The sequence below is a fragment of the Rutidosis leptorrhynchoides genome, chromosome 2, assembly GCF_046630445.1.
Source record: "Rutidosis leptorrhynchoides isolate AG116_Rl617_1_P2 chromosome 2, CSIRO_AGI_Rlap_v1, whole genome shotgun sequence".
In the NCBI taxonomy this organism is placed as follows: domain Eukaryota; kingdom Viridiplantae; phylum Streptophyta; class Magnoliopsida; order Asterales; family Asteraceae; genus Rutidosis; species Rutidosis leptorrhynchoides.
Window position 1 is genome coordinate 686,207,180 of NC_092334.1, and position 16,367 is coordinate 686,223,546.

Sequence of the window (16,367 nt, forward strand, 5' to 3'; positions counted from 1 at the left end):
ATGTCTGCCAGAATCTTGAAATAAATCTGCCATCCCTATCAGAGATAATAGAGATTGGTATTCCATGTCTGGAGATGACTTCCTTCAAATACAGTCGTGCTAACTTCTCCATCTTGTCATCTTCTCTTATTGGCAAGAAGTGTGCTGATTTGGTGAGACGGTCAACTATTACCCAAATAGTATCAAAACCACTTGCAGTCCTTGGCAATTTAGTGATGAAATCCATGGTAATGTTTTCCCATTTCCATTCCGGGATTTCGGGTTGTTGAAGTAGACCTGATGGTTTCTGATGCTCAGCTTTGACCTTAGAACACGTCAAACATTCTCCTACGTATTTAGCAACATCGGCTTTCATACCCGGCCACCAAAAATGTTTCTTGAGATCCTTGTACATCTTCCCCGTTCCAGGATGTATTGAGTATCTGGTTTTATGAGCTTCTCTAAGTACCATTTCTCTCATATCTCCAAATTTTGGTACCCAAATCCTTTCAGCCCTATACCGGGTTCCGTCTTCCCGAATATTAAGATGCTTCTCCGATCCTTTGGGTATTTCATCCTTTAAATTTCCCTCTTTTAAAACTCCTTGTTGCGCCTCCTTTATTTGAGTAGTAATGTTATTATGAATCATTATATTCATAGATTTTACTCGAATGGGTTCTCTGTCCTTCCTGCTCAAGGCATCGGCTACCACATTTGCCTTCCCCGGGTGGTAACGAATCTCAAAGTCGTAATCATTCAATAATTCAATCCACCTACGCTGCCTCATATTCAGTTGTTTCTGATTAAATATGTGTTGAAGACTTTTGTGGTCGGTATATATAATACTTTTGACCCCATATAAGTAGTGCCTCCAAGTCTTTAATGCAAAAACAACCGCGCCTAATTCCAAATCATGCGTCGTATAATTTTATTCGTGAATCTTCAATTGTCTAGACGCATAAGAAATCACCTTCGTTCGTTGCATTAATACACAACCGAGACCTTGCTTTGATGCATCACAATAAATCACAAAATCATCATTCCCTTCAGGCAATGACAATATAGGTGCCGTAGTTAGCTTTTTCTTCAATAACTGAAACGCTTTCTCTTGTTCATCATTCCATTCAAATTTCTTCCCTTTATGCGTTAATGCAGTCAAGGGTTTTGCTATTCTGGAAAAGTCTTGGATGAACCTTCTGTAGTAACCAGCTAGTCCTAAAAACTGGCGTATGTGTTTCGGAGTTTTCGGGGTTTCCCACTGTTCAACAGTTTCTATCTTTGCCGGATTCACCTTAATACCTTCTTTGTTCACTATGTGACCGAGGAATTGAACTTCTTCCAACCAAAATGCACACTTTGAAAACTTAGCGTACAATTCTTCCTTCCTCAATACTTCTAACACCTTTCTCAAATGTTCACCGTGTTCTTGGTCATTCTTTGAGTAAATAAGTATGTCATCAATGAAAACAATGACAAACTTGTCAAGGTATGGTCCACACACTCGGTTCATAAGGTCCATGAACACAGCTGGTGCATTAGTTAAACCAAACGGCATGACCATAAACTCGTAATGACCGTAACGTGTTCTGAAAGCAGTCTTTGGAATATCATCTTCTTTCACCCGCATTTGATGATACCCGAAACGTAAGTCAATCTTTGAATAAACAGACGAGCCTTGTAGTTGATTAAATAAGTCATCGATTCTCGGTAGTGGGTAGCGGTTCTTGATGGTAAGTTTGTTCAACTCTCGGTAGTCAAAACACAACCTGAATGTACCATCTTTCTTCTTGACAAACAAAACAGGAGCTCCCCACGGTGATGTGCTTGGTCGAATGAAACCACGCTCTAAAAGTTCTTGTAATTGGCTTTGTAGTTCTTTCATCTCGCTGGGTGCGAGTCTGTAAGGAGCACGAGCTATTGGTGCAGCTCCTGGTACAAGATCTATTTGAAATTCAACAGATCGATGTGGGGGTAATCCCGGTAATTCTTTCGGAAATACATCAGGAAATTCTTTTGCGACGGGAACATCATTGATGCTCTTTTCTTCAGTTTGTACTTTCTCGACGTGTGCTAGAACAGCATAGCAACCTTTTCTTATTAGTTTTTGTGCCTTCAAATTACTAATAAGATGTAGCTTCGTGTTGCCCTTTTCTCCGTACACCATTAAGGGTTTTCCTTTTTCTCGTATAATGCGAATTGCATTTTTGTAACAAACGATCTCCGCTTTCACTTCTTTCAACCAGTCCATACCGATTATCACATCAAAACTCCCTAACTCTACTGGTATCAAATCAATCTTAAATGTTTCGCTAACCAGTTTAATTTCTCGATTCCGACATATATTATCTGCTGAAATTAATTTACCATTTGCTAATTCGAGTAAAAATTTACTATCCAAAGGCGTCAATGGACAACTTAATTTAGCACAAAAATCTCTACTCATATAGCTTCTATCCGCACCCGAATCAAATAAAACGTAAGCAGATTTATTGTCAATAAGAAACGTACCCGTAACAAGCTCCGGGTCTTCCTGTGCCTCTGCCGCATTAATATTGAAAACTCTTCCACGGCCTTGTCCATTCGTGTTCTCCTGGTTCGGGCAATTTCTAATAATGTGGCCCGGTTTTCCACATTTATAACAAACTACATTGGCATAACTTGCTCCGACACTACTTGCTCCGCCATTACTCGTTCCGACACCATTTGTTCCTTTCGTTCTATTAACCCCTGGTCCGTAGACCTCACACTTCGCCGCGCTATGACCATTTCTTTTACACTTGTTGCAAAATTTGGTGCAGAACCCCGAGTGATTCTTTTCACACCTTTGGCATAGCTGCTTCTGATTGTTGTTGTTGTTGTTGCGGTTATTATTGTTGTTGGGATGATTGTTGTAGTTGCTGTTGTTGTTGTTGTTGTTGTTGTTGGGCCGTTTGTTGTAGTTGCGATTGATGTTGCGATTGTTGGGATAATTGTTGCGATTATTGTTGTAATTGCTGTTGTTGTTGTATTGGTGATTCTTATCACCGTTTTCCTCCCACTTTCTTTTGACTTGCTTCACATTGGCCTCTTCAGCAGTCTGTTCTTTAATTCTTTCTTCAATTTGGTTCACGAGTTTGTGAGCCATTCTACATGCCTGTTGTATGGAGGCGGGCTCGTGTGAACTTATATCTTCTTGGATTCTTTCCGGTAATCCTTTCACAAACGCGTCGATCTTCTCTTCCTCATCTTCGAATGCTCCCGGACACAATAGGCACAATTCTGTGAATCGTCTTTCGTACGTGGTAATATCAAATCCTTGGGTTCGTAACCCTCTAAGTTCTTTCTTGAGCTTATTGACCTCGGTTCTAGGACGGTACTTCTCGTTCATCAAGTGCTTGAATGCTGACCACGGTAGTGCGTACGCATCGTCTTGTCCCACTTGCTCTAGATAGGTATTCCACCATGTTAACGCAGAACCTGTGAAGGTATGCGTAGCGTACTTTACTTTGTCCTCTTCAGTACACTTACTTATGGCAAACACCGATTCGACCTTCTCGGTCCACCGTTTCAATCCGATCGGTCCTTCGGTTCCATCAAATTCCAAAGGTTTGCAGGCAGTGAATTCTTTGTAGGTGCATCCTACACGATTTCCTGTACTGCTAGATCCAAGGTTATTGTTGGTATGTAGCGCAGCCTGTACTGCGGCTATGTTTGAAGCTAGAAAAGTACGGAATTCCTCTTCATTCATATTCACGGTGTGTCGAGTAGTCGGTGCCATTTCCTTCAAAATAGTTAAATGGAACAAGTTAATCATACAGAATATTAAGAGTAGTTAATAGTATTTCGTAGCATAATATGAACTCATTTATAAAAGCTTTTTCTTCATATTAGCGTTTTATAAGTTTAAATTCGGGTAGTACCTACCCGTTAAGTTCATACTTAGTAGCTAATATACAATTCAACTACTACAATTCTATATGAAAAACTGATTATAATAATATTTCGCGTTCAAACTTTTATACAATATTTTACAAACTTACAATACCGCTTATTTTACATAAAGCATGAAATATAGCACACAATAACTTTGATACAAGATAGTTGTGAAGATAATTCTAGCTAGTACACAAGTCGTTCAGCAAAGGCAATAAAGACACGTAATTCATACGTCCAGAAACAAGTCATGCATTCTGGTTTTACTAGGACTACTTCCCATCCTTGGTCTTGTGCAACATAACCGTTATGGCCGTTGATAAGACAGCGTGTTGTAACGTCGTCAAAGGGACGAGGGTTACGTAATGTCCAACAGTCCCGTAACAATCTAAAAACCTCATTTCTTACCCCAATTACCGACTCTGTCACTTGTGGGAACGTTTTGTTTAATATTTGTAGCCCGATGTTCTTGTTCTCACTTTGGTGAGAAGCGAACATTACTAATCCGTAAGCATAACATGCTTCTTTATGTTGCATGTTAGCTCTTTTTCTAAATCACGAAGTCCAATATTCGGATATATTGAGTCAAAATAATTTCTTAAGCCATTGCGTAAAATAGCATTTGGGTTCCCCGCAATATATGCGTCAAAGTAAACACATCGTAACTTATGGGTTTCCCAATGTGATATCCCCCATCTTTCAAACGAAAGTCTCTTATAAACCAAGACATTCTTGGAACGTTCTTCGAATGTCTTACAAACTGATCTCGCCTTAAATAGTTGTGCCGAGGAATTCTGGCCGACTCTAGACAAGATTTCATCAATCATGTCTCCGGGTAGGTCTCTTAAAATATTGGGTTGTCTATCCATTTTGTGTTTTTAAACTGTAAAATAGACAAGAGTTAGATTCATAAAAAAAATACTTATTAATACAAGCAATTTTTACATATATCATAAAGCATAAGAACACTATATTACATATATTACACCACACGAATACAACTATCTTATTCCGACTCGCTCGTTTCTTCTTCTTCGGTTTTGGTTCGTTTTGCCAAGTTTCTAGGGATATATGATGTTCCCCTAATACGAGCCGTCGTTGTCCACATTGGTTTAGAAAAACCTGGTGGTTTAGAGGTTCCCGGGTCATTGTTACAACTTAAGGACTTCGGGCGTTGACGATACATATAAAGTTCATCGGAGTTGGAATTAGATTTCTCTATTTTTATGCCCTTTCCCTTATTATTTTCTTTTGCCTTTTTAAATTCAGTTGGGGTAATTTCTATAACATCATCGGAATTCTCGTCGGAATCCGATTCATCGGAGAATTGGTAATCCTCCCAATATTTTGCTTCCTTGGCGGAAACACCATTGACCATAATTAACCTTGGTCGGTTGGTTGAGGATTTTCTTTTACTTAACCGTTTTATTATTTCCCCCACCGGTTCTATTTCTTCATCCGGTTCCGATTCTTCTTCCGGTTCCGACTCTTCTTCCGGTTCCTCTTCGGGAACTTGTGAATCAGTCCACGAATCATTCCAATTTATATTTGACTCTTCATTATTATTAGGTGAGTCAATGGGACTTGTTCTAGAGGTAGACATCTATCACATAATATCAAACGCGTTAAGAGATTAATATATCACATAATATTCACATGTTAAAAATATATAGTTTCCAACAAAATTTGTCAAGCAATCATTTTTCAAGTAAACACGGTCGAAGTCCAGACTCACTAATGCATCCTAACAAACTCGATAAGACACACTAATGAAAAATTATGGTTCTCTAAGACCAACGCTCTGATACCAACTGAAATGTCCCGTTCTTATTGATTAAAAACGTTCCATATTAATTGATTTCGTTGCGAGGTTTTGACCTCTATATGATACGTTTTTCAAAGACTGCATTCATTTTTAAAACAAACCATAACCTTTATTTCATAAATAAAGGTTTAAAAAGCTTTACGTAGATTATCAAATAATGATAATCTAAAATATCCTGTTTACACACGACCATTACATAATGGTTTACAATACAAATATGTTACATCGAAATCAGTTTCTTGAATGCAGTTTTTACACAATATCATACAAACATGGACTCCAAATCTTGTCCTTATTTTAGTATGCAACAGCGGAAGCTCTTAATATTCACCTGAGAATAAACATGCTTTAAACGTCAACAAAAATGTTGGTGAGTTATAGGTTTAACCTATATATATCAAATCGTAACAATAGACCACAAGATTTCATATTTCAATACACATCCCATACATAGAGATAAAAATCATTCATATGGTGAACACCTGGTAACCGACATTAACAAGATGCATATATAAGAATATCCCCATCATTCCGGGATACCCTTCGGATATGATATAAATTTCGAAGTACTAAAGCATCCGGTACTTTGGATGGGGTTTGTTAGGCCCAATAGATCTATCTTTAGGATTCGCGTCAATTAGGGTGTCTGTTCCCTAATTCTTAGATTACCAGACTTAATAAAAAGGGGCATATTCGATTTTGATAATTCAACCATAGAATGTAGTTTCACATACTTGTGTCTATTTTGTAAATCATTTATGAAACCTGCATGTATTCTCATCCCAAAAATATTAGATTTTAAAAGTGGGACTATAACTCACTTTCACAGATTTTTACTTCGTCGGGAAGTAAGACTTGGCCACTGGTTGATTCACGAACCTATAACAATATATACATATATATCAAAGTATGTTCAAAATATATTTACAACACTTTTAATATATTTTGATGTTTTAAGTTTATTAAGTCAGCTGTCCTCGTTAATAACCTACAACTAGTTGTCCACAGTTAGATGTACAGAAATAAATCGATAAATATTATCTTGAATCAATCCACGACCCAGTGTATACGTATCTCAGTATTGATCACAACTCAAACTATATATATTTTGGAATCAACCTCAACCCTGTATAGCTAACTCCAACATTCACATATAGAGTGTCTATGGTTGTTCCGAAATATATATAGATGTGTCGACATGATAGGTCGAAACATTGTATACGTGTCTATGGTATCTTAAGATTACATAATATACAATACAAGTTGATTAAGTTATGGTTGGAATAGATTTGTTACTAATTTTCACGTAGCTAAAATGAGAAAAATTATCCAATCTTGTTTTACCCATAACTTCTTCATTTTAAATCCGTTTTGAGTGAATCAAATTGCTATGGTTTCATATTGAACTATATTTTATGAATCTAAACAGAAAAGTATAGGTTTATAGTCGGAAAAATAAGTTACAAGTCGTTTTTGTAAAGGTAGTCATTTCAGTCGAAAGAACGACGTCTAGATGACCATTTTAGAAAACATACTTCCACTTTGAGTTTAATCATAATTTTTGGATATAGTTTCATGTTCATAATAAAAATCATTTTCTCAGAATAACAACTTTAAAATCAAAGTTTATCATAGTTTTTAATTAACTAACCCAAAACAGCCCGCGGTGTTACTACGACGGCGTAAATCCGGTTTTACGGTGTTTTTCGTGTTTCCAGGTTTTAAATCATTAAGTTAGCATATCATATAGATATAGAACATGTGTTTAGTTGATTTTAAAAGTCAAGTTAGAAGGATTAACTTTTGTTTGCGAACAAGTTTAGAATTAACTAAACTATGTTCTAGTGATTACAAGTTTAAACCTTCGAATAAGATAGCTTTATATGTATGAATCGAATGATGTTATGAACATCATTACTACCTTAAGTTCCTTGGATAAACCTACTGGAAAATAGAAAAATGGATCTAGCTTCAATGGATCCTTGGATGGCTCGAAGTTCTTGAAGCAGAATCATGACACGAAAACAAGTTCAAGTAAGATCATCACTTGAAATAAGATTGTTATAGTTATAGAAATTGAACCAAAGTTTGAATATGATTATTACCTTGTATTAGAATGATAACCTACTGTAAGAAACAAAGATTTCTTGAGGTTGGATGATCACCTTACAAGATTGGAAGTGAGCTAGCAAATTTGAAAGTATTCTTGATTTTATGAAACTAGAACTTTTGGAATTTATGAAGAACACTTAGAACTTGAAGATAGTACTTGAGAGAGATCAATTAGATGAAGAAAATTGAAGAATGAAAGTGTTTGTAGGTGTTTTTGGTCGTTGGTGTATGGATTAGATATAAAGGATATGTAATTTTGTTTTCATGTAAATAAGTCATGAATGATTACTCATATTTTTGTAATTTTATGAGATATTTCATGCTAGTTACCAAATGATGGTTCCCACATGTGTTAGGTGACTCACATGGGCTGCTAAGAGCTGATCATTGGAGTGTATATACCAATAGTACATACATCTAAAAGCTGTGTATTGTACGAGTACGAATACGGGTGCATACGAGTAGAATTGTTGATGAAACTGAACGAGGATGTAATTGTAAGCATTTTTGTTAAGTAGAAGTATTTTGATAAGTGTATTGAAGTCTTTCAAAAGTGTATAAATACATATTAAAACACTACATGTATATACATTTTAACTGAGTCGTTAAGTCATCGTTAGTCGTTACATGTAAGTGTTGTTTTGAAACCTTTAGGTTAACGATCTTGTTAAATGTTGTTAACCCAATGTTTATAATATCAAATGAGATTTTAAATTATTATATTATCATGATATTATCATGTATGAATATCTCTTAATATGATATATATACATTAAATGTCTTTACAACGATAATCGTTACATATATTTCTCGTTTAAAAATCATTAAGTTAGTAGTCTTGTTTTTACATATGTAGTTCATTGTTAATATACTTAATGATATGTTTACTTATCATAGTATCATGTTAACTATATATATATCCATATATATGTCATCATATAGTTTTTACAAGTTTTAACGTTCGTGAATCACCGGTCAACTTGGGTGGTCAATTGTCTATATGAAACATATTTCAATTAATCAAGTCTTAACAAGTTTGATTGCTTAACATGTTGGAAATATTTAATCATGTAAATATTAATCTCAATTAATATATATAAACATGGAAAAGTTCGGGTCACTACAGTCTCCATCATTCTGCAGGCCGGCCCTTCTTTTAATCCCATTTGGCCAAAACTTATTTGGGGTAATAAGGTACCTTCTAAAATTATGCTTTTTCATTGGTTAGCGATTCGCGATAGTATTCCGGTTAGACTTATCCTTGCTCAACGGAGAATTTTACCTCCGAATGTTTCTACTGTTTGTATTTGGTGTTCGATTGAGGATGAATCAATTCCCATTTGTTATTACATTGCAAATGGACGTTTAGGATTTGGACGGACCTTTTTCGTTGGTGGAACATTCGTTGGGTGATCCCGAGTTCAATTTTTGATTTCTCTTTCGATTGTTTTTTTGGCATGGGTATTAACGCTTCAAAATTTTAGAAATTGATCAGGCCCGCCACCATCTAGGCTATCTGGATTGCAAGAAACGAGATAGTTTTCAATGGCAAATTTACTTGCCGGTCGGCTATCGTTCGCAACATCAAATTAAAGACCTTCTTATGGGCCTCTTCATTAGGCTTTTGTTGTAGTTTTCAATCTTATATTTGGGATCAAAATCCCTATATGCTTTGTTTATAAGCTTTGTTAGCTTCTTTTTGTGTTTTAGGCCTTCGTTGAAAGGTTCTTCTTGTATTTAGCTTGATAGTCTTCATCATTTTGTTGAAGTTATCTTGTTTATCAATATATTCTTTTTTCTTCGCCAAAAAAAAAAACAAAAACAAAAAACAAAGCAAAAGTATAAATGAAGCCCAAAGCGAGGCGAATTAAAAAACAAACGAAATATGACTAACAAGACAAACAAACATAACGCTTCAACTAAAACCTAACTAGACCAACAATAATCGACAACAAAACTAACCCAACTTATAATCAACATAAATTGTTCATGTTGTAATGAAAAATCAATATTTGTTTTGGAAAAAATCGAACCTATATAAAACAACAAAGATCGTTTCATCATTCGATGAAGGCATGCCTCTCTTAGTGAGAGGTCAGGAGTTCAACTCCCGTGAGGTGCATCATTGCACACAAGGTTTCCCCTTAACCCTTGAATTCCACTCAATGGTGTCATCCACATATCACGTTGCGGGGTAGTTGGTGTCGCGACTTTACTTTTTTCGTTATCTTTTACCGTTTATTATTTAACGTCCGCTAATTGTTATTCGTGCCATGTCATTTCTATTACTTATATTATTATTTTAGTAATAATATATTATTTATTATGTGTTATATGAAAATTTGTATTCGTATTTAAAATTGTACGTTTCTACGTGTCGTGGATTTCTATCCGGCGAATCATTTCGGTTTTCAAACCAACGGTTAGACTTTTGAGATTTTTGAATCCAAATATTTTAATTATGATATTTTTATATCATATGAGTATATAAAGTATTTTTATATTTTATTTTTCGCGAGCGCGTGATTTCTCCGAAGATTTAATCGCGTAACGGCGTTTTCGCGTTTCGGGCTCCGTTCGGGATTTCGGGCCACAAGCTATTGAACATTACATCAAAATGGACTAAAGGAAGGCCACCCTATCTCTTGGATTGGCCGAAATCCCCATGAGGGGTTGGTTTTGCCATTTTGTTAATTTAATTACCCTTAAACACATTTTTTCACTACTTATATTATAAACCTAAACCTAATTTCTCTCCTCTTTCTCTCCTTCTCATATGAATGAAATTTGTAGCCTTCCACCTCCCAAAAATTGTTCACATCAAATCACGTACAATTGTTCATCAATTATTAAGGTTAATTGCTTATTCGGGTGTTCCATTTCGTGTTCTTCATCATCCTTCTTCTTAATTTTTGATTTAGGTATGAACATGAACCCTATATCTTTCAATTTCATCTTTTATTACCGATTTTGATTATATGTTGATGCTATAGTACTTGTATGTTGTTGTGTTGTTGATTTGATGCATAGAAATGCTCGATTTCATATGTTTTCGGTTTGATCAAAAGCGGACAGCAGCTATTTGTTTAAAATCAGTATACTTGACAGATGTTTTTGGTTAATTAAAGTGTATAGATGAGTTCCTTTCATCAAGACAATAATTTTAGGCTTTAGATTCATGTTGTTTTGAGTTTCGGATTAAAAGTTATGTCCGATTTAGGGTTTTGATGAAATTGAAATGTAAAAATGTGTGTGTTCAGTTTTGGTCCTACTTTGTGACTATTTTTGGAGTCTCTAGGGTTTACCATTGGGTTAGGATTGATGATTGGATGAACATTCATGTTCGGGTCATCGAAATCTGAGCCACGGATCACCCGGAATGGCTAAAACAAGATTTAAAACGGATTAAGGATTTAGGTTGGTTCATGGCTGTTCTTCGCGACTTATGAACTGACCTTAGGGTGTTCTTGAGTGCATTAATGTGTTGGGTTAGTTGGTTTGACGAGGATATATATATATAATTCGTCGAAAACTGACACCCGGGGCTCAAGTTATGACCCGACGAACGTTTAATTAAACTTATGGTTATAAAATTTGAACTTATGATATAAATAATGATTTTCATTATTATTAAATTACTTATGACATAAAAGTAATTATTTTTAAATAAGACTTATGATATACATTAATTATATCATTTAATAATTACTTATGATTTAATTAAACTTTTAATTAAACTAATGATTAATAATACTTTTATTATTAATGAAAAATACTTAAATAAGTATTAAACTTATGATATGAGATTTTTATATTATTAAGACTTATAATAAAGATTAATTAATTATTTAATTATTATAAGGCTTAGTTATTATTTAATTATAATTTAATTATTAAATTCTTATGGTTTAATAATTATAATTAAATACTTATGATATAAATTAATAATTCATTATTAATTAATAATACTTATGATATGATCAATAATTCATTATTAATTAATAATACTTATAATATGATTAAAAATTTATTATTAGTTAATAATACTTAAGTTGTGATTAATATTTAATTAATTAATTAATTAATTAAATACTTATGTTATATTAACTATATCATTTAAACTTATGTTAACTTTAATAATTCAATTTAATTTAATTAAACTTATGATATGATATGATTATACATATATGACTTTAAATAACATTGTAACTTATATTATTAATATAATTTACACTTAAATTTAAATGTTGACTAAGTTTGGCCAAGGTTGCCTTTTGAGTTGACTTTCGGTTGACTTTGACTTTCAGTTGACTTTTGTTGACTTTCTAATTAAGGAAACTTTCCTAAGTTAAAAACTTTCCAAAAATAAAAACTTTCTAAATATGGAAACTTTCTAAAAATAGAAACTTTCCTAAAATAGAAACTTTCCTAAAATAGAAACTTTCCAAAAATGGAAATCTGCTAAAAATAGAAACTTTCTAAAAATAGATAGTACGTGTTATACGGTGTCCTGATCATACCGAAACATACCGAGTGTTGTTCTATGCTTATTTACAACAAGTACTATAGCTATCATACTAAGACTTGAACTATGTTAGTTATTTATATCGACCTGCTTTATTTATAGGTCGGCGTTGTGATCATTCTTGATCACTTTATCTTTTGTTGTTCGCATTATTGTGTTGTTGCTTCATTTACGTTAAGGTGAGTTATAGTCCCATTTTTCTATTTTAAATCTTCTGGGATGAGAATACATGCATTTTATTTTACTTATTGGACACAAGTGCAAGTTGGTTTAAATTATTCATTGTGAGTCGAACAAAAATATTCTCTAATCTGGTAATTGTAATCACTGGTTTCTACTGGTGAACACGAATCCTATGGGTAGATCTATCGGGCCTGACAGCCCCATTTCATGCTAGTCGCGCTAGCAGTTATAGACAGAATGTATTAGTACTTCGTATTTTGGAAGATACACCTGTTCAGTGTATATTGTTATATTGGTTTTTGTTAAGGGTATGGAATTGTTAAGTGATTACCAGGTGGCTCACGGGTTAATGGAAAAATGTTTTATATGTTTTCGAACATATAATTTTGTGGTCCAAAATGAGTCTTTATGTTTTCAAACATAAATTTTTATGGTTTAAATTAAATATTTGTTTGCAATATTAAACCTATAATTCACTCAACATTTTTGTTGACAGATTACTCGCATGTTTTATTCTCAGGTTCATGATTGATTGCTTCTGCTGTGTTTAGAGAGTCTGCATATTTATGATGTCAGCTTTTGTTAAACATTAACTTGCATTCTATTTTGATACTTTAAATTGTGGGTGTTTGTTGACTTGATTTTGGTTAACTTTTGGTTAAGTATTTATGTATCATTTTTCTAAACTAACATATTTTGGTAGATTTTCTTTATAGAAAATCATTTTTAAATAAAGAATGCAAGGTTATTTATTAAATTCATTTAGAGTTATGATCAAGCTGTGGGACCAAGATAACGATAGTCGTCAAGTGTACTTTAACGGGTCATTAAAGTTGGGGAGGGGGTGAGACGACCCGTCCTAATCCATAAGGACGAATACAATAACATATGATTACATTGCGAGGTATTTGACCTCTATATGATACATTTTACAAACATTGCATTCGTGTTAAAAGACAAACTTTCATTTCATCGAAAGTTGACAGGCATGAGTACCATTTCATAATATCCAACTATAAATGATCTAATCTTTCATTTACTTAATCATAATCTTTATTGAACTCAACGACTTGAATGCAACGTCTTTTGAAATATGTCATGAATGACTCCAAGTAATATCTTTAAAATGAGCAAATGCACAGCGGAAGATTTCTTTAATACCTGAGAATAAACATGCTTTCAAGTGTCAACCAAAAGGTGGGTGAGTTCATTAGTTTAACATAAATAATCATTTCCATTATTTTAATAGACCACAAGATTTTCATTTCCATTTCTCATAAACATCAACTCATATCAGGCATTTCGCACTGCATAGAGATAAAAATCATTCATATTGATTGAACACCTGGTAATCGACATTCACAAGATGCATATAGAATATCCCCATCATTCCGGAACATCCTTCGAACATGATAAATTTCAAAGTACTAAAGCATCCGCAACCATGGATGGGGCTTGTTGGTCCCGATAGATCTATCTTTAGGATTCGCGTTAATTAGGGGCCAATTCCCTAATTCTTAGATTACCAGACTAAAAGGGGCATATTCGATTTCGATCATTCAACCATATAATGTAGTTTCGATTACTTTTATCTATATCGTCAAACATTTATAAAAACAGCGCATGTATTCTCAGTCTCAAAAATATATATTGCAAAAGCATTTAAAAAGGGAGTAATGAAACTCACAATACTGTATTTTGTAGTAAAAATACATATGATGACATTGAACAATGCAAGGTTGGCTTTGGATTCACGAACTTATATTAAGTATATATATTTAAATATATTGGTCAATATCTATCTAACAATTTAGGTCAAGTCGTAGTGTATCACAATCCTAATGCTCGAGACCAATATGCAAAAGTTAACAAAATCAGTTTGACCCAAAATGACTTTCAAATTCTATACATGTTTATTATATACCTTAAATATAGTCATTTTATATATTTAAATATATTTATCAGATTTTATTAGAGTAAATAATAAAAGTCATTTATTAATAAAATTTTATATTAAAATATATCTATGATAAAAATATACTTTTATATATCTTAAATAATAAAATTTATAAAGTTCACTTAACATTCTAAAATATAGTAGTATGTATTATTAATGTAATTATATTATTGTTAGCAATAACCACCTCACTCAAATTTCGGGACAAAATTTCTTTAACGGGTAGTTACTGTGACGACCCGGAAATTTCCGACCAAATTTAAACTTTAATCTTTATATGGTTTCGACACGATAAGCTAGGTCTGTATTTTTTAGTCTTAAAAATTTTTGAACTCTTTTATATATTAAAATACCCTGTGACTATTTCCGATGATTCACGAACCATTAATTGTAAATAGAAATGTATATATAAATAATTATATATGTAAATAATTATATATTATAAATTAACCTATTATGTGATTTAGTTATAATGAAAGATAACTTAAGATAATTTAAAATTGTTATTTTAAACTATAGTTAATTATAGAGAGTATATTAAAAAAAATAAAAAAAATATAAATAAATAAATAATTTGAACATAATTATCCGCGTTAACAAAGTATTAAATGTATACTTTGAGTTTATTTATTTCGATATATATAATTAATATACTTATTATGTAATAAAATTAGATAAATAAAACATAATTATAGATATGGTAATTTGAAAATAAATGTTTATAAATTCTATACATAAATATTATTATATGTATATTGTAATATATGTAAAAGGTATAAACATTAATTATTCAAATGAGTGATATCATACAAAATATTTTATATATATATATATATATATATATATATATATATATATATATATATATATATATATATATATATATATATATATATATATATTGTGTGTGATTACTAATTAAAAATATTGTTGTATATTAATATTATTATTACTTCATTGTTATTAACATTAATACTAATGCTAATATTAATGTCAGTATTACTAATATTACCATATAAGATATTTAGATATGAAATTTGATACGATTAAGGTGTTATAATTACTAAAGTTACTAATATCATTATTAATGTCATTATTATAATAATTAGTAGAAAAATTATTATGATTATTACTATTACTAAAAATTATAAATCCTATTTAAAAACTTATCATTTTTACTTTCATCATTAGTCTTAGTATTATGATTCTATTTTAACAAATATTATTATCATTATTATTGTTAGTATTTTTACTATTATGAATAATCATATTAATATTGTTATTATTAATATAATTATTAATATTAAAATAATAATAATAATATATATATAAAATAGATTCTTACCCGTAATGGAGCATATATATATATATATATATATATATATATATATATATATTGTTTGTTTTCTTTTTCCTCTCGTTTTCTTCTTTGAACCGTGAATTTCTGTCCTCAATCAACAACCCACAAATAATTGGATCAATTATTATTTCAGTACAAATTATTCGATTACAGTATACAGATATCATCTACCACAAATTGAACTCAACTGGAAATTTAAATAAAACAACCACAGTCTTCGTTTTTTTTCTACATAAAACCCATTTAGCCTTTAAATTGATTCAAAAAGAATTAACAAGAAGTAGAAATGCAGAAGTGTCCTAGATCATGTCGTGATTTTTTCCTCAAATTCTCAGGTATCAATTAGACTCAACGAATTCGAATTTGAAGAGTCAAAACTCGAATTCAAAAGTCAACAGAATTTTAATTTTTCAAATTCGAAATTTATAAGCTATTTTTGGTTCAATTAAGAATTTAGAAACTTTCTAGGAATGATTTATGACACATTTCATGAAGAAATCATGGTCTAAAAGTG